This window comes from Eubalaena glacialis, chromosome 3 (assembly GCF_028564815.1).
Source record: "Eubalaena glacialis isolate mEubGla1 chromosome 3, mEubGla1.1.hap2.+ XY, whole genome shotgun sequence".
In the NCBI taxonomy this organism is placed as follows: Eukaryota; Metazoa; Chordata; class Mammalia; order Artiodactyla; family Balaenidae; genus Eubalaena; species Eubalaena glacialis.
The window spans coordinates 129,289,660-129,309,136 of record NC_083718.1 but is presented as its reverse complement, the minus strand read 5'-3'; the positions used below and the strand labels follow the sequence as shown (position 1 = coordinate 129,309,136).

The following is a 19,477-nucleotide window of genomic DNA, read 5'->3' as shown; positions in this document are numbered from 1 at the left end:
ATCCAAGACTGAACAGATGGGTCTTGATCAACGATGTTTATCTTACGACGTAAGAGAAGTATTATTGCCTTTACCTTCATTTCTTACAGTCCTTTTTTTTAAGTATAGGTGTGTGTTTAATTTTTATATGATTTTTAATCTTATGAACTCTATCTAAACATATCAATTTCTATTTTCTATAGTATCAGTATGTTTGAGAGTATAACCATTGGACAATACAGATATGGATGTAGGTATAGATACAGATATATATATATATATATAGAAATAGTTTCTTGGCTTCTGGAAATACTAGTTATGACATATTTCTTAAATTTTACAATGACACATTTTTCTTTCAGGCAATTGCCTAACAGAAAAGTGAATATAAGGCATAGCCTTTATTGGCATTTAGCAAAATTAAGATGTTAATACAAATAAATCCTCAGTGGCTTTAAGAATTACTATAAAGACTCCCTTTCAATTGCAGAAATGAGTAAGAAGTGACTTGCAGCACTCCCATTTAAGCTAAAGCCTGAAGTGTGGATAAACTGTCAGCTTGAAAATCCCATTTAAATGTCTACTGGCTTTGTTGCTCACATGTGCACTTGGAAACAAAATTTACAAGTTTCAGATTAAGTTTATTATTCATCTCTGAGGCAATTTTTGGTGCTAAATCATTTCCCCAAGTCTCATCTTCGTTATCTCTCTAGCACTGGTGTTCCTCTTTCTTGTCCCTGAAGCCATACATTGCCCTGGAGCTACATGCATAAAAATGCTGGTGTTCCCCTCTCTGACCCCTCCCACAGTCATGGGAGCCAATGGCACGTTCTGAAAAGTAGCACTAGCCATTATCTTGCCTCAGGCACTAGCACCAGGCCCAACCAGAGTCCAGGTCAGCCTTGAAGAAGGCACTCCAAAGAATAACAGCCATCACTCTCCCTGCCACTGTCCTGATGTCCCGCACTGGTGGCTGCCGAAACTGAAATGCCTTAACCCCTGACAAACTCAAGAGCTCCTATTCACATTACTATTGTATGCATCAGTTTGACAAGACATGAAAGTCCTAAACTTTATTTCTAATTGCTATTTCAGTCACATAATCAACCTTATCCACATGCCAAAATTTAGGTTGTAACTTATATGTGATGAAAACCACAGTGCCCATACACAGATACTTGCTTACTGTTTTTATTCTGTCCATCTGTCAATTCTATATAAGTAATTCCTGGTCACTGTTCTCAATGTGATTCCCTTATTATGATACCTAGCACAACTTCACAGGTAATTTTATGTTTACTGAATATTTTCTATTGATAGTGGTAGCACTGGTGATGCTGCAGCTTCTGTGTTCTACTCTAACAAGTATACAAGTGTTGTCCTACGGATGGGCACGTTTTTGCCAAGATCTATACTCTTTTCTATGATTTTTCTAATCATCATAGTTTTTCATCTGTTGCACACGTAAAAACTGCAAAAAAAATTGATTAAAAAATGAAAAGTGGACTTCCTTGGTGGCGCAGTGGTTAAGAATCTGCCTGCCAATGCAGTGGATACGGGTTCGAGCCCTGGTCCGGGAAGATCCCACATGCCTCGGAGCAACTAAGCCTGTGCGCCACAACTACTGAGCCTACGCTCTAGAGCCCGCGTGCCACCACTACTGAGGCCGCATGCCACAACTACTGAAGCCCATGTGCCTAGAGCCCATGCTCCTCAACAAGAGAAGCCATCGCACTGAGAAGCCCACACACCACGACGAAGAGTAGCCCCCGCTCGCCGCAACTACAGAAAGCCCGTGCACAGCAACGAAGACCCAATGCAGCCAAAAATAATAAATTAATAAATTTAAAAAAAAAAAGAAAAGTAAGTGTCCTTACAAAGTGAGTTGAGTAATGACTCATGCCCAAGGAGTCTAACTTAAAAATGGCAAAGAGAAAGTCATTCATTAATTTAAGGTCAGAGGCCTGCAAGCTACTTGACTTTAAATGAAGGCCAAGAGAAGCATCCATCAGTAGAAGTTTTCAAAGTAGACATTACCTGTGAAAGAAATGGTTTTTTCCTGATGGTGAAAGTTGTGATATCTCTTCTAGGTTATCTAATAGCCAATATTCAGGAAAGAGAGATAAATATCAAATGAGCAACAGGGAAAAGAGCTGGGTACCACTCATCCTACGAGTGCATCACAGTTCCACAACTCTAGAAGGATGCCAGTTATGTGGTTTTGAGAAACTGTCTTCCCTTAAAGCATTGTTAGACATCGTAGCAATGCCCTGCTATCTGTTCACATAAGCCAATCTAAACTACAATGGAGCTGAGGTATAATATGACCCTAGTAATTCTATTTCAAATATACTTAAACATTTGTAACATACTTCTGAATTTCAATTTGTGAATAAAATAAAAACCACTGTTTATTCAACATATCTATACTACTCCTCAGACATTGGGTCAATCTGATCCTTACCTTGGTCTACGAGGTGATTATTGTTATTCTCTTTTACAAAGGAGCACACAGGCCTAAACAACTGAAGTAATCTGCCCCAGGCATGAGAATGTTAATAATACTGTATATTTGCATAAAAGAAAATGTCTTTTAAATCTGTCATTCCCCAGTTTTCATACTTGAGGAACAACTGCAATCCACACTCAGAGGGCAGAGGCTCTGGACCCAGATTCCCCTGTAACACATTCATTGGAGCAGAGGTCCCTGTCAGTGATGATCAGAATACTGCAATATGCTTGCAGCCTTCAGGAGCCTATGCAGATTTAGACACATTCTTGGGCCCTTTCTAAAGTCTTGTTAGACCTTTAGATCCTATTTTTAATAACCCTTATAATCTTTTTAAAATACTCAGCCAAAGATCAAAGCTGCTGCTCAGTTTTAAGCTACACACTCTGTATCTTCCATTTTAATTTGTACTTATGCAACATTTACTGTTTTTTTCATAGCAAGGAATAGATTTTCCTTCATGAAGGAATAAAATTTGCCCTTAAGGAAAATAGTATTCATTTTCAGTAAACATTTACTACATAACTACTTTTTTTTTTTTAAAGGCTATTAATGCATATATGTGGAATCTAGAAAAATGGTACAGATGAACCAGTTTGCAAGGCAGAAATGGAGACAGAGATGTAGAGAACAAACGTATGGACACCAAGGGGGGAAAGCGGCGGGGATGGGGGGGTGGGGTGTGATGAATTGGGAGATTGGGATTGACATATATACACTAATATGTATAAAATAGATAACTAATAAGAACCTGCTGTGTAAAAAAATAAAATAAAATTCAAAAGAATTAAAAATTAAAAAAAGAAAGTTAAAGGCTAATACTGAAGAAACTAAAAAGGTGGATAAGACCTGATCTTTCCCTGCCAGGGGCTTAAAACCTAATTATGAAGACAGTAGGAATCAGGGTCAGAATTTAAAGTGGAGCCTCTAGGTCCCTCTCGAAGGAGAAAAATGAGAAAGGGGGCTGAAAATAATAATCTTTTAAGAAAAATGTGAAGGTTCTGATTCTAGCAATAACTCTTTTTATTTTATTTTATTTTATTTTTTATTTATTTATTTATTTTTAGCAATAACTCTTAAGGTGAAGGGGGCAATGCAGGAGAAAGGGAGCAGTTTCAGAATTGACTTGAGTATGCATGGTGATGTGCTTTTACAAACCACATAGCCCCTGCTCACCACACCTTCCCCAGAATCGCTGCTATAGGGAGCCCCCAGGCATAGAAGGGAGGATGCCATGCATCTCAGAGGTCTTGAGATAGGAAAAGACTGAGAAACACAATGTCTAATATACTGCAGTTTTTCAGGTATGGCTCCTAGTGACAGCATAGTATATATTCATTTTTCTATTTGTCCTTATTTAATATTGAACAAGTAATATTTTACACAAAAGTCTACATCAAGAAGGACTTAATTCGAGTAGATGATTACCTTCGTCACTCATTAAGATAAGAGGCTGTCTCTTCAGAAGACCTGAACCACTGCAAAGTTGAGCTGCTTAGAAAGGAGTCTGTGATAAAAACAAGTATGAAGATAGTTATTTAAAGGAAATAATTTTAACTTATTGAAAACAAACCTTTGGGGAATACTCCCACAATCTACTATGATTTACGCTCCCTAGAAACCCAGAGAATTAGCTTAATTCTCTTCTAACATAAAATACTGCAGGTATCTACTCTCTTTTGAGACAACTTCCTGTTCTTCTTTACTACTAAAATAAAATTCTCAGTGCCACAGTCTCCTAAATCTATCTCTGTCCTTATTTTTATTATCTACTCTCACACTTCACATCCACCTGTAAAATGCATCCCTACACAGTTGATATCTCTGTATTATCCTCCACCCATATGGACCCTTTTTCAGCACTCACATTCACGTTTTTATATTTAGCTGCCACACTGATCAACAAACTGATTGTGGTAGATGGTGTATTTCTTTCAAGTTTAGCTTTTTTGTTGTTGTTCTAATTTTAGGGAGAGGAGTTGTGTATGTATGTGATGATGATGATATAACATATAACTTGTAAAAATTTGTTACAGAAAAGCATCTTTTAAATGAAAGGGAAAAACTACTTAATTTTACCACGTAGAAATTACTACTAAGATTTGGTTGTTTTTCCTATTGGTCCTTTTTCTATGTATGTTTTTTAACTTTTTATTTTGAAATAATTTTAGACTTAGAGAAGCTGCAAAAATAGTACTGAGAGTTCCTGTATACTCTTCACCCAGTTTCTCCTACTGATAACATCCTCTATTACCATAGCATACTTACCAAAATCCTCTATGTAAATTTTGACAAGGGGAAATCACACTTTTTGTTCACTGCTTCTTACATTTAACTTATAAGAAGCATAGGCATTTTCTATTTAAAATTTTTCAAAACAAACATTTTAATGTCCAGGTAATATCATACTACATCAATGCATATTTTATTTAACTATTTCCACACTGTTGGGTAACTAGATTGCTTGCAATTTTTTTCTATTATTAAAAATTCTCATCAACCCAAGTTATACTTTTTAAAAATATCTACTAATTTTACAGGTCAAAAATGGTCTCTCATTATAAATTACTTTTTAAATTATTATGAAGGTGGACATTTTAAATGCTTACTAGTCATTTTTATTTCATCTTTTGTAAATTATTTATCAGGTTGTTTGCCCATGTACTTATGGGTGCCTGAATGTATTATTTACAGATTTGTGTAAAGCTTGCATATGAATATTAAGCTTTTGACTCAAAGACTGTAAATATTTTTCATTTTGATGATTGTGTTTTATTTGTTTTATTTTCATATTGATAATCCAAAACACTTTTGCCAATTGAAAACAAAATATCTCTTTTATAGTAGTAATTTGTAATTAAAAGGCATTTTTATTCTCAAACTGAGATCCACCAGCCACTAAGCATCTGAGATGTACCTGTTGAGAATTATGGGAATTTCTTTCCTTAAAAAAAAAGAGTCCATATATTATTCAAATTTGACAAAAGCTGCAAAAGGTACAAAGGCCAAATAGGAGGAATCCCAAGTTATTTTAAAAAATGCCACGTTAGACAAAATAAGAACAGCTTATGAAAGGATCAGTTTGTATTGTATGTTCCCTAGTGTTAATTATTTTATACTATTTTAATGTCTTATCAATATTCATAACTATAAACTAAAAACTAATTTTTTATTATTACAAATTGAAAATCAGAAAGCTATATTACACTTCAACAATACCAAATTGCTAAGAGTCCCCAAAACAATCCAAGCTTTCTTACATCTCCTGCCTCTGCCCTTACTGCTCCCTTCGCCAGGAATCTCTACTGCTCCATCCCTCCACCCCTACCAAATGGAAAACTCCTGGGCCTCACTGTCACTCCCCTCAACCATACCAAACCCTCCTCTCCGATACCATCTTAATTATTGGGCCTGTTTTTCTATGTTTACTTTTACTATTTCATATTAAATTTATTTTTATAGCTGTCCCCCCCTCCCCAACTGTCAATAACCTGAGAACAAGGGATTCATTCATCACTGTAGCCCCAGTGCCTAGCAAAGTTTTTGACATATAATAGGAGCCCTTTTAATATTTATAAAATGAACTGAATTATCCACATAAGGTAACAATCTTCAGAGAGAGTTATAAGAAACTCGACCTTGGTTTCTGAATTATACTGATAAATAATACTGCAAGTTCATCTACCAACTCTGCTATCAGCTCTGCCTCATGGGGTCCACACTTTCAGTTTGGCACTGTCAAATGTTTTCTATTCAGTGACAGGGACTCAAGCAGAAAAGAACACCTTTCCTCAGGTAGATGATTAAAAATCACTCATTTTTTTCTTTAACGTTTTATGTTGAAATAATTTCAAACTTACAGAAGAGTCTGAAGAATAGAACAAAGAACCGTTGTATACCCTTCAACCAAATTCACCAACTGTTACCACTTGCCCATATTTCTCCTTTCTACCCACACACACAAACACATACACACACCACAAAATATTCTTCCTGAACCATTTGAGAGTTATTTACAGAATCATGCCTTTTTATCCCTAAGTACAAGGATATTCTTCATTTCCTAAGAACAAGGTTATTCTCTTATGTGACCACAGCACATTTATCAAATCCAGGAATATAACATTTATATAACACCTTTACCTAATTTATGGTCTTTATTTCTTTTTCTCCAATTGTCTCAATAATGTCCTTTACGGAATTTTTTTTTCTCTGACACAGATCAAAGATCACAAATCACATGTTTTTGGCATGTCTTGTCAGTCTCCTTTACTGGAAACAGTTCTTCACACTTTTTTCATGACATCGAAATTTTTCAAAAGTACCAAGATAGTTATTTTGAAGAATGTCTTGTTGGGTCTGTCTGATGTTTCCACATGATTAGATTCGACTTATGCATTTTTGGCAGGAATACTACAGAAACGATGTTGTGACTTTCTCAGTGTATCACGTTAGGAATCAAATCTTAGTTTATCCCATCACTGGTGATGTTAACTTTGATCACTCAATAAAGTAGTGGCAGTCAATTTTCCCCCCTGTAAAGTTACCATTTCTCGCTTTGTAATTAATAAATAATCTCTAAGGAGATACTCTGATAACACATAAATATCCCATTCCTCCTCAAACTTTTGGCATCCATTGATTATTCTTCTGAATCCACTGTTTCCATAGTGCTTGCAAAATGGTGATTTTCTACTTCCATTAGTCCTTCTACATTTGCTTATGTAACCATTCTTTTCCTTAAATATCTTCCCCTTGATTCGTGTTTTTATTCCTTATAAGTAAGTCCAAATTCAAGACTTTTTCAAAAGTTATTTTTAGATCTATCTTTAAACATTATCACATTTTTCTTTAACTTTACATTTTCAGTGTTACATGTTAAGAAACCCAGAGTTGACATTTCATATTGCGCCACTTAACCATTTTTGTACTCCATAAAATTTGTTTAAAACTTCAAAGTCTTGCTTCAAACTTCTAATTGTAATCCAAGACTAGCTCTGTCTCATTACAGTGCTACCTAATCAGTCATGGAAAATGTCTAACACTTGTCTAAGAATCTTGTTAACACATCTCTGGTTTGTACAGACTAATTCTCATTTTTATCATGTTTCATTGCACAGTGAAGAATAAGAAAGATTTAGTCTAATCCTGTAATTTAGGTACCAGTAACATTCTATTCTACTAGTTTAATTTTGTGTTCAGAAAGAATCAAAATGAAATCCTCAGAGAAAGGATTGATCTAATAACTTCAGTGAAAAAAATACTTTGGATGTTAACTTTCTAAAATTGAATGATTTTTTTAAACATATGTGTTTACCATTAATCAACCACTATATTAAACAATAATTTAGGCAATTTTGCTACTAAATATTACTCAAATTCTTTATTTCTGAAGTTCTATCTCTAGTCAGTAGATTAAGGGCTACGGGTTCCAAAATACGCTGTTTTTTTGAGTCAAGCAGTCAAGTCTAGAAGTGCCACTCTGTCTGAAAGGACCCACAAGGACCCACAGACACATATAACACTTCTTATGTCCATGAAGACTGTTTACTAATGAAATCATCAAGAAAGAGCCAACATCAATTGTGTATGGTGAAATATCATTTGAAACTTGGAAACTGTGGCATGGAGGATCATAGATTTTCGGAGCTAGAAAGGACCTCGGCGGTCATTATCCAGGAGGCAAGGGAACATGATGTGATTTGGCCACAATCTATTCACATCAAGTAGATAAGGATGAAGTGTTAATTAAAAATGTGAAAAGGAGATTGATGATCTGAAGAGCATAAGTCTATTAGTGTTTCTTTAACACAGTTTTGGGTTTGTCACCCCTGCCTAGTTCCTCATCTTTTGCATCCTTCCTCTCCCAAAAGCTATGGCTGTAACCTCAGTCCCAGCCTGGTTTCTAGACGCAATCCTGATTTTAGAAAAGTGATATTTAAGAAAATTTAGCCAACTTCTCTGGAACTGACATCAAATTAACCATGCTCTTTTTTCCATAACTCTGACTTTATATGCAGAGGTTCTGCTCTGACTCCTTGACCAAATTCCCATCCTGAACCAATGACTGACTTGTTCTGTTGACCACTCACCTGCCTAGATTTTCAAATGTTAGCATAACTGAAGATTCCCCACCATCTTGCTCTTCCTTTTTGTTCGTATACCTCTGTAACTACATGTTGAATTACTCCATCTCACATCCAACACCTGTGATCTTTCTCATTTATTTATTTATTCAACAAACACTTATAGAGTACCTCTTCTATATCAAGTATTGTGCTAAGAACAGGTGCAGATAGTAATGATGAAAAAGGATATACTTTAATTCCTGACCTTAAGGAACTTACATTCTTGTGACGGTGACAGACAGTAGAAACAACCATGTAATTACAAGGTGGGAAAAGTATTAGGAAGGAAGTAGGAAATAATGTAGTCGGGGAAAAACCTCTCAGGGAAGGTAACATTAAGGATGAAGATTTGAAGGATGAAATGAACTAGCCACGTGAAGTAATGCAAAGAGCATGTCAGACCAGAAAACAACAGGTGTACATACTCTTACAAAGGCTTGGGAAGTTGGAGGAACTAAATGGAGGCAAGTGTGGCTGGAACATATTGAGGGAAGAGGAAAGATGCTTAAATGAGAATGGAGAGGCAGAGCATGCAAACCCTTATGGGGCAAAGGAAGGCATCTGGATTATAATATGATTGTAATGAGAAGCCATTGAAGGCTTTTAAATAGGGAAACCACATGATTTTCATTTTTAAAAGATTACACTAGTGAGTTGAAAACAGGTGTTAAAACAAAAACATGGGGTACATGTGTCCTTTTGAATTATGGTTTTTTCAGGGTATATGCCCAGTAGTGGGATTGCTGGGTCATATGGTAGTTCTATTTTTAGTTTTCTAAGGAACCTCCATACTGTTCTCCACAGTGACTGTATCAGTTTACATTCTCACCAACAGTGCAAGAGGGTTCCCTTTTCTCCACACCCTCTCCAGCATTTGTTGTTTGTAGATTTTTTGATGATGGCCATCCTGACCAGTGTGAGATGATACCTGATTGTAGCTTTGATTTGCATTTCTCTAATAATTAGTGATGTCGAGCATCTTTTCATGTGCCTGTTGGCCATCTGTATGTCTTTGGAGAGATGTCTATATAGGTCTTCCGCCCATTTTTCAGTTGGGTTGTTTTGTTTTGTTTTTTTTTGATATTTATCTCCATGAGCTGTTTGTATATTTTGGAGATTAATCCTTTGTCAGTTGCTTCGTTTGCAAATATTTTCTCCCCTACTGAGGGATGTCTTTTTGTTTTGTCTATGGTTTCCTTTGTTATGCAAAAGCTTTTAAGTTTAATTACATCCCATTTGTTTATTTTTGTTTTTATTTCCATTTCTCTAGGAGGTGGGTCAAAAAAGATCTCGCTGTGGTTTATGTCAAAGAGTGTTTTTCCTATGTTTTCCTCTAAGAGTTTTATAGTGCCAGGACATGGAAACAAACTAAATGTCCAACAACAGATGAGTGGATAAAGAAGATGTGGTACATATATACAATGGAATATTACTCAGCCATAAAAAAGAACAAAATTGGGTCATTTGTAGAGATGTGGATGGACCTAGAGTCTGTCATACAGACTGAAATAAGTCAGAAAGAGAAAAACAAATATCCTATATTAACGTATATATGTGAATCTAGAAAAATGGTACAGATGAACCTATTTCCAGGGCAGGAATAGAGACACAGACATAGAGAATGGACATGGGGACATAGAGGGGGAAGGGGAAGGTGGGATGAATTGGGAGATTAGGATTGACATATATACACCACCATGTGTAAAATAGATAGCTAGTGGGAACCTGCTATAAAGCACAGGAAGCTCAGCTCAGTGCTCTGTGATGACCTAGATGGGTGGGATGAGGGGTGGGGGGAGGTCCAAGAGGGAGGGGATATATGTATACATATAGCTGATTCGCTTCACTGTACAGTAGAAACTAACACAACACTGTAAAGCAATTATACTCCAATAAAAAAATAAATAAAAATTTTAAAAATCAGAAACGAAACAAAAACAAAAACATGTCCACAGCAGCATTATTCATAATAGCCAAAAAGTGGAAACAACCCAAATGTCTATCAACTGATGAATGGATAAACAAAATGTAATATATCAATATAATAAAATATTATTCAGCCATAAAAAGGAATTAAGTACTGATACATGTTCCATCATGGATGAACTTTGAAAACATTATTTCTCATGAAAGAAGTCAGACACAAAAGGCCACAAATGTATGCTTGCATTTACATGAAATGTCCAGAACAGGCAAATTCATGAAGGCAGAAAGTAGATCAGTGGTTTCCAAGGGAAGAAGAATGGAAAGTGCTTAACAGATGAGGGGTTCTTTTTGAAAATGTCCTAGAATTAGATAGTAGTGATGGTTGCAAAACATTGTGCATGTACTAAAAGCTACTCAATTTTGTACACTTTTTAAATGACTAAAATGACTAATTTTATGTTACATGAATTTTACCTCAATAAAGAAAAATACCACTCTTTGGACAGTGATTGGTTTGTAGGGGAGGGGGGCTAGCGGCTGCAGGAGGTGGTCCATAACTGGGCTAGAGTGGTGACTGCAGAGCTGGAGAAAAGGGGAAAGATCCACTATGTATTTTGGAGGTAAAATTTACTGGATTTTCTGATGTCAGGAACTGAGAGTGGAGGGAGTGAAGCAGGGAAGGAAGGAAGGATAGAAGTAGGGAGAGAGAGAAGGAAGGAAGGAGGGAGGGAGAGAAGGAGGGATCTAGTACCCAGAGGCTTCAGACCTGGAGGAGGAATGTGTTTTAAGAAGAAATGAAGAGTTCAACTTTGCACACAGTAACCTTGAGATGCTCCCAATCCAATTTGGACTATCCTATGTTAAGATTCTACTTTCCAGTATATTTCTTTAACTTTTCTAAACTTCAGTTTTCTCATCTATAAAATAGGAATATTAACAGCATTTATCAGAGATGGTTGCTGTGCGAATTAAGTTAGGTAACTGATGTAAAGTTCTTAGCACAATTTCTAACACATAATAAATCTTGAGTCACTGTTAGAGATGATTATTGTCATAATCTCTAACCCGATTACTGTATTTATTCCATAAACTGCCTCTCTGTTCCTTCTTCTAGCATCTGCAGATGCTTGGCCCAAACTAGAGGGCTTGTTTTGAACAAAGTCTCAGACTCTCCCAATCCATTCTTACTGCAGCTGAGTCTACAACTGGCCATGATCTTAAACAATATTGACAGAGGGACCTGACTCGGTAATAATAGTATTCAGATCCCTTAGCCAGGCAGATATATTCCTATGTGGAGAAGGCACATTGGGCTCCAGTAATTGCATGACACTCTCCTTATTAAGAGCATTCAACTCACTTTCTTCTAATTTTATACTTCCTTGGCATTCTCCTGTCCTTTATTTCCCAAGCGTTCTTCTCCTCAGGGAAGAAAATGTTCTGACAAGCTGACATGAATATTTGGTCTACTTGGCAGTTAATTTCCTCATAGAGACTTGTAAATTGATGCTCTGATTTATAACCAGACTCTTATGAGTTTGGTTAGAAGGGACCAATTTGCCTGGGCCCGTTAACCTCTGGTTGACCACATAATAGTCCAGTTACTGAACCGAGAGTTGTGTGTCAGACTCTGGACAATGACAACCGTTAAGGAATGACACACACACTCTGACACTAAGCTGAAACAGCCATTCAGACTTAACAATACAATATTTTACAGAGTAGTTGTGAATATTAAATGAGTTAATATACATTAAAGTGCCTAGCATATATTAGATTCTCATTAGATTCTCAATAAACATTAGTTTATTTTTCAACTCTTTAAGCCATATGCAACTCAACAGGGGAAAAGACTCAAGTTTGAAAAATTTCCAGATGAACTGAAATCATCCTAAATATTTTCCCCCACTCCATCCTAATCTATCCCTAACCCTCCCTCTTCTAAAGAGTATCCTTTTTAATGGTTTCTCATTTGTGCAATGGCGTTTTACCATTGGCTATCTTTGTAGTTTATCATTCAGTAATGCTTAGAAGATTAACGCAAATCAAAACGATATCTAAAAATAACCTTATATATTCCGAGGAATAATTTACAAGCTCTGATCTTGGGCAAGTCACAACCTTTCTCCATGTCTGTGTCTCATTAGTCAGTAACTATGCCTTACCAGCTCATCCTATAACATCTCATGGTGTTCCTTCCATCTCTAAAATCTACTAACTATATTCACCACTGAATCCTAGCACTCAGCACAAAGTATGTGTTATTGACATGTATGTTGAATGACTGGATAGATGTATTTTAAGACTATATTTTTCTCACAACTCTCATAAACAAGCCCAATTTTTACAATAAAGAAAATGGAAATCAGTCACTAACTTGCTATCCATAAAAGTTTAAAGTTCTTATTTAAAGAAACATGATTGAAAAAAATTCATTGACTGATGGTAAAGAACAGATTCTCACGTAGGCTTTTTTAAATGCCAGTCTTAACACCATTATAATGGGTGGGTGAGTGAGTAAGTGAATTGATGGACCAACTGATAAAATACCTTATTCATACAAAAATATACCCTGATAAATTTTTTAAGAGCATAAATTTCCAGGGAGGTTGTTTTTTTTTCATTGTTTTCCCCACCTCTGAATGCTCAGAAAACCTTGTTCATAATAACTAATTCAAGAAGTCTATCCCTCTGGAGTTTTTGTCATGTTTAAGAAATTACGACAAAAAAAGAAAAAAGAAAAAGAAATGACGACACCCTTCAATACTATCATCACAGTACATAAGAGTAGCTTCCATTTGCAGCTCTTTGATTCCGTAGTGGCATATTTATTTTCTAGATGTTATCTTTAGCTTTTTATCTCACCCGTTCCACATTGATGACCATAAAATAATTGTAAATAATAACTTTCCCACCCCTTTCACCTTTATTAATAAACAATTTCAAAAACGGGGGGGGGGCTTCCCTGGTGGCGCAGTGGTTGAGAATCTGCCAGCCAATGCAGGAGACACGGGTTCGAGCCCTGGTCTGGGAGGATCCCACATGCCACGGAGCAACTGGGCCCATGAGCCACAATTACTGAGTCTGCGCGTCTGGAACCTGTGCTCTGCAACAAGAGAGGCCGCGATAGTGAGAGGCCCGCGTGCCGCGATGAAGAGTGGCCCCCGCTTGCCACAACTGGAGAAAGCCCTCGCACAGAAACGAAGACCCAACACAGCCATAAATAAATAAAAATTTAAAAAAAAAAAAAGTGGGGGATTTTTAAAAATTCAATTTCAATTTATTACTGATGACATAAAGCAGAATCCTGGACAACCATCTGAAAATTAATATACAAAGTCAAGAATAGAAAAACTTGAGCTTACAGAAAAAGTTTTATTGCCTTTTCTAATAAACCTCATGCTTCCAGAAAAAGTATTAGGACTATATTTGTTTTGTTTCTTCTTTTATCCATAATCACTGTAGACTAAATGAAATTATTTATATTTTATACACTTTAGTTTCCCTCAATTAAATTTAGTTCAGTTTAATAGATATTATTGACTACCTGCTGGGAGCCAGCCACTATACCAGGTTCTTAGGAGTCAAAGATTAATAAGACATATATTCTAACTCTCATGAAGTTCATAGCTTAATTAGTATATTGTTTTTTGTTTTACAAAACCTCTGGCTTCATTCTCATTCCAATCAGAATTGCTCTACTTTTACCAGTTTTATATTTTTGGGCTTAATATATTACTGCTTTAAGAGGTTTGAAAAATCACTGGTCTGGAGGAAGCAACACATTTAAAGACAATGTTGTACAGGTAATAGTTGTATTTTCTCAGCCTGGTTTCCTCAGAACACAGAGCCTAAGACAAAGAAGTATGATTCAGGGAACAAGATTTAGAGAAGATGGAGCAAAGGTGGGAAGGAAGGAAAGTCAAAAAAAGATTTGTTATTGAATTGACTGGTTACCCATACAGATGGTTGGATACTCAGCCTTATAGGACACCTAATAACCTCCCAGGGAAAGAAAGCAGGAAGCATTTACTCATCTCTCTGCTCTTCATTGGTCAAGGGTGTCCCCCAGGGCAATAACTCCCCATCATTTCTTGTGCTGCACATGCTTGAGTGCTGGGCAAAATCCCAGGGGTGCCCCATGCTATTTCACCATCAAATAAAGAATCCATGAAGGTTAGAGTGGGGGAGTGAGAGGTTAAACTGAGGCAGGGCACTGTCAAGTTGTATCTGCATGAAGATGGACAGCATCTTCACAGAAATGGTCAATGCAGTTGTAGCTGGAATAAGAGGTAAGGCCAAGTAAATTTGAAATGGTGCAAGAAGCATCTAATACAAGTATACAGAAGGCACAGAAGCAGAACAGAGTAGAGAATAATTAATTCTGTCTGGAGGGAGAGGAGTCAGGAAAAGTTTCACAGACATATAATCCCTCAGAAAAAATTTTAAATGCCAAAAGAGAATGGGTATTCCAGACAGAGGAACAATTTACATAAGACACAGAGGTTTGAAACAGCCAGATGTATTTGAAGAATTGTAAGAAAATCAGTATTCCTGGAATTGAAGCAGTAGTAGATAAAGTTAGAGATGTGGACAAGACTCAAAACATAATGAATTTGATAAGCCATGTTAGGAGTTAACTTAGTACCAGAAAAAAAAGGAAAGTCATTTGAGTGATTTTAAATGAAAAAGTGAATTTGAGAAAAGGTGTAAATGGAATAATACTGATTAACATTATTATATTTGTGAAATGAGAAGTGGGATGTTTGTAAAGGATGTAGGAAACACGAAAAGGTAGAGTGTCACTTTTACATAGACTATGCTATGTTAGGACATATATTGTAAGCCCTAGAGCAACCACTAAAAAGAATAATAAAGGGTATAGCTAAGGAGTCAACAGAGGAAATAAAATGAAACACACATGCAAAAAAAATATTCAATAAACCTAAAAGAAGTCAACAAATGAGCAACAGATGAAAAGGTAGAGGTGACAAAATGGGAAAAAAAAAAGTAGATGGTACACTTAAACCCAGACATTTCAATGATTATACTAAATGTAAATGGATTAAACACCCTCAATTAAAAGGACAAATCAATGCAATATGGTTGAACCTTACAGATACTATGCAAATTGAAAGAAATTGGAAATAAAAAAGAGTACATACTGAATAATTTAATTTATATGAAATTTTAAGTCAGACAAAACCACTTTATATTGATAGAAATCAGATCAGTAATTGCCTGGGACAGAGGGTTGCAAGAGACTGACAGTTTGAAACTGTCAAGGTACAAGAGTGAACTTTGGTGAGAGATTAAAATGTTCTATATCTTAATTGGTTTGATGGTTTATACAGCCCTATACACTTTTCAAAGTCATTGATCTAGCTACTTAGAATGTGTGAGTTTTATAGTATCTGGTCTTACATTTAGGTCTTTAATCCATTTTGAGTTTATTTTTGTAGATGGTGCTAGAGAATGTTCTAATTTCATTCTTTTACACATAGCTATCCAGTTTTCCCAGCACCACTTACTGAAGAGACTATCTTTTCCCCATTGTATATTCTTGCCTCCTTTATTGTAGATTAATTGACCATAAATGTGTGGGTTTATTCCTGGGCTCTCTATCCTGTTCCATTGATCTATGTGTCTGTTTTTGTGCCAGTACTATACTGTTTTGATTATTGTAGCTTTGTAGTATAAAACTCCTAGAGGAAAACATAGGCAGAATGCTCTTTGACATAAATTGCAGCAATATTTTATGGATCCATCTCCTAAAGTAAAGGAAATAAAAGGAAAAAATAAACAAATGGTACCTAATTAAACAAATGCCTTTACACAGCAAAGGAAACCATAAACAAAACAAAAAGATAACCTACTAAATGGGAGAAAATATTTGCAAATGATACGACCAATAAGGGATTAATATTCAATATACATAAACAGTTCATACAACTGAATATAAAAAAAAAAAACCAATTAAAATATGGGCAGGGAATTCCCTGGTGGTCCAGTGGTTAGGACTCGGCACTTTCACTGCCGGGGCCCAGGTTCAATTCCTGGTCAGGGAACGAAGATCCCACAAGCCATGCCACATGGCAAAAAAAAAAAAAAAGGGACAGAAGAACTGAATAAACATTTTTCCAAAGAGGAAAGCAGATGGCCAACAGGCACATGAAAAGATGCTCAACATTGATAATCATCAGGAAAATGCAAATCAAAATCACAGTGAGATATCACCTCACACCTGTCAGAATGGCTATCATCAAAAAGAACACAAATAACAAACACTGGCAAGGATGTGGAGAAAAGGGAACCTTCGTATACTGATGGTGGGAATGTAAATTGGTGCAGTCACTGTGGAAAACAGTATGGAGGTTTCTCAGAAAACTAAAAATAGAACTACCACATGACCCAGCAATTCCACTCCTGGTATATATCTGAGAAAAACAAAAACACTAATTTGAAATGATACATGCACCCCAATGTTCATAGCAGCATTATTTATAATCACCAAGATAAGGAAGCAACCTAAGTGTCCATCAACAGATGAATGGATAAAGAGGATGTGGCATACATATATATATATATATATATATATATATATATTTATATTTATATATATATTTATACATATTTATATATATATTTATACACACACACTATACATATATATGTGTATATATATACATACACACACACACATATATCATACATACATGATGGAGTACTACTCAGCCATAAAAAAGAATGAAATTTTGCCATTTGCAGCAACACAGGTGGACTTGGAGGGCACGATGCTAAATGAAATAAGTCAGACACAGAAAGACAAATACTCTATGATATCACTTATTTGTGGAATCTAAAAAATACAACAAACTAGTCACCATAAGAAAAAGAAGCAGACTCACAGACAGAGAACAAACTAGTGGTTACCGGTGGCAGGGGTGGGGTGGGGGGCAGCACAGGGGTGAGGGAATGGGAGGTACAAACTACTGTGTGTAAGACAGGCTACAAGGATGTATTACACAACACAGGGAATATAGCCAATATAGGTAAATATGGAGTATAATCTTTAGAAATTGTATTAAAATTTTTTAATTTAGAAAAAAAAGAATGTGTGACTTTTATTGTGTATGAATTATACCTAAACAAAGTAGATTTTCAAAAAAAAGCAAACAAACATCTCTCAAGCTTCTGATTTGAATGAATCAATAAGTGGTGATGATGGAGACAGTACAGGATCAAGAAAAAGTTTTGGCTTCACCTAAGAGGGTTGTTTACATGGAGTACCAATTTGAAACTACAGCACTATGCTAGGGGCTGGGAGAGCAAGGATGAAAAAGATACAGTTCCGCTATCTTGAAGGGTCAGGATAGTCTAATGGAGGATGTATGAAAACAACCTAGTTTAACATACTATGAGAAATGTTCCATTAGAGTTATGAACAAAGTGTTCTGGGAGAGAGATACTTATAATAATTAAAAATACTCAAAATAATTAAAAATTATTAAAATAATTAATTAAATTTAAATAATTAAATTAAAATAATTAAAAATACTCAAAATTCCTCATCAATTGGTAAAAACAAATGTTTGTATATCCATACCATAGAATACTATTTCAACAAGAAAAAGAACCAAACTATTGAACATGTAAAAACATAGATGAATCTCCAAATAATTATGTTGAGTGAAAGAAGCCAGACTCATCCCCCTCAGAAAAACATCCTGAGGAACATGGACTTGATAGAGAATGGAATACAGGAAGAATGTAGGTATTTGGTAAGAGACACGTTAGTTTCTTATACTTTGAGAGAGCAAGCATAATTAAGGAAAAAGCTTTTCTGCTTTTCCTTAAAGTGGAAGGAATATGTGGAAAGGAGGAGTGGGACATGGTGACCTACAGCTTAACTTCGCATTTTTTCTATCTAATCATCAGCTTTACCTCTTGTAGTGCCCTGTGATTTAGCACCAGTTTCTGAATATCTCATATCTAGAAAGTTCTCTGGTGTTCTGTCAAGACAATTTTCACATTTGACAAGTATTACCTGAGTGTGAAGAAGAGGCAAGATAGGCAGAATATCATCTCTAGGAAAATAAAATTTTAAAACAAGGAAAGAAAAAGGACATGGTTCACATTTATAAGGCTTAAATGTTTCCACAATGACTAAAATCCAAACCACACTATTCATAACTTCCAGCTATGAGATCAAGCCCATACACATTACGTACATAGTATGTGCAAGTATCCTGGTCAATTGGACTGGATGTCATTCACGTGCTCAAGAATTCAGTAGTTGTGAAAAAGCATTTTTTCAAGTATTAAATATGAGTATTAATTGTTATTTATGAATATATTAATATATAATTTGTGGTCAGTGAGTCAAACATTAAGAATCTACTTTTTCAGTCTAAATTATTAAAGCTTCATTATATATTAGCTCACTCCAAAAACATATAAATTCAGCAGCCATCTATTGAGCACCTATGAACCATGCATTGTGCTAGGTTCAGAAGTGAAATAAAGCATAGCCTCTGCCCTCAAAAACAAAAAAATCTAATGATGACAATTTGATAAGTGCTATGGTAAATGTATATAATTGGCACCACAAATGTCCTTCCAATTCTGATTTCTGTTTCCTTCACATTTTTCATTTTTATCACTTCTTTAGAAGTAACAGCAAGATAGTTGAGCAAGATGTTCAAGTAATAGCAAGAGCACTGTAGACTTTACGCCTGAGAGGTTTTAGAAACATACTATCTAAAATTTTTATCACTTGATAAAATGTAACGCAAATTTTCAAATTACTTTACCAAAGATTAAGTGTGTTGCTTATGCAGACATATCAGTTATTTTCTGTTGCAGATTTCAGACGGCTGCCTAGAAATTAGCACAGATATTGCATTGTACTAAAACCAACAGAAGTGGGTATTCA

General features: G+C 35.6%; 1 protein-coding gene and 1 non-coding gene across 2 annotated transcripts in view; one reads left to right on the top strand and one right to left on the bottom strand.

The window, feature by feature from the left end:
- The window catches only part of SLC44A5 (solute carrier family 44 member 5), a 367,788-nt gene that overhangs the window by 306,117 nt on the left and 42,194 nt on the right, over window positions 1-19,477 (bottom strand). The gene's annotated exons all lie outside the window — the stretch shown is intronic.
- On the top strand, window positions 16,539-16,610 carry TRNAE-UUC (transfer RNA glutamic acid (anticodon UUC)). Its single transcript has one exon. It is a non-coding gene; the product is annotated as a tRNA-Glu (tRNA).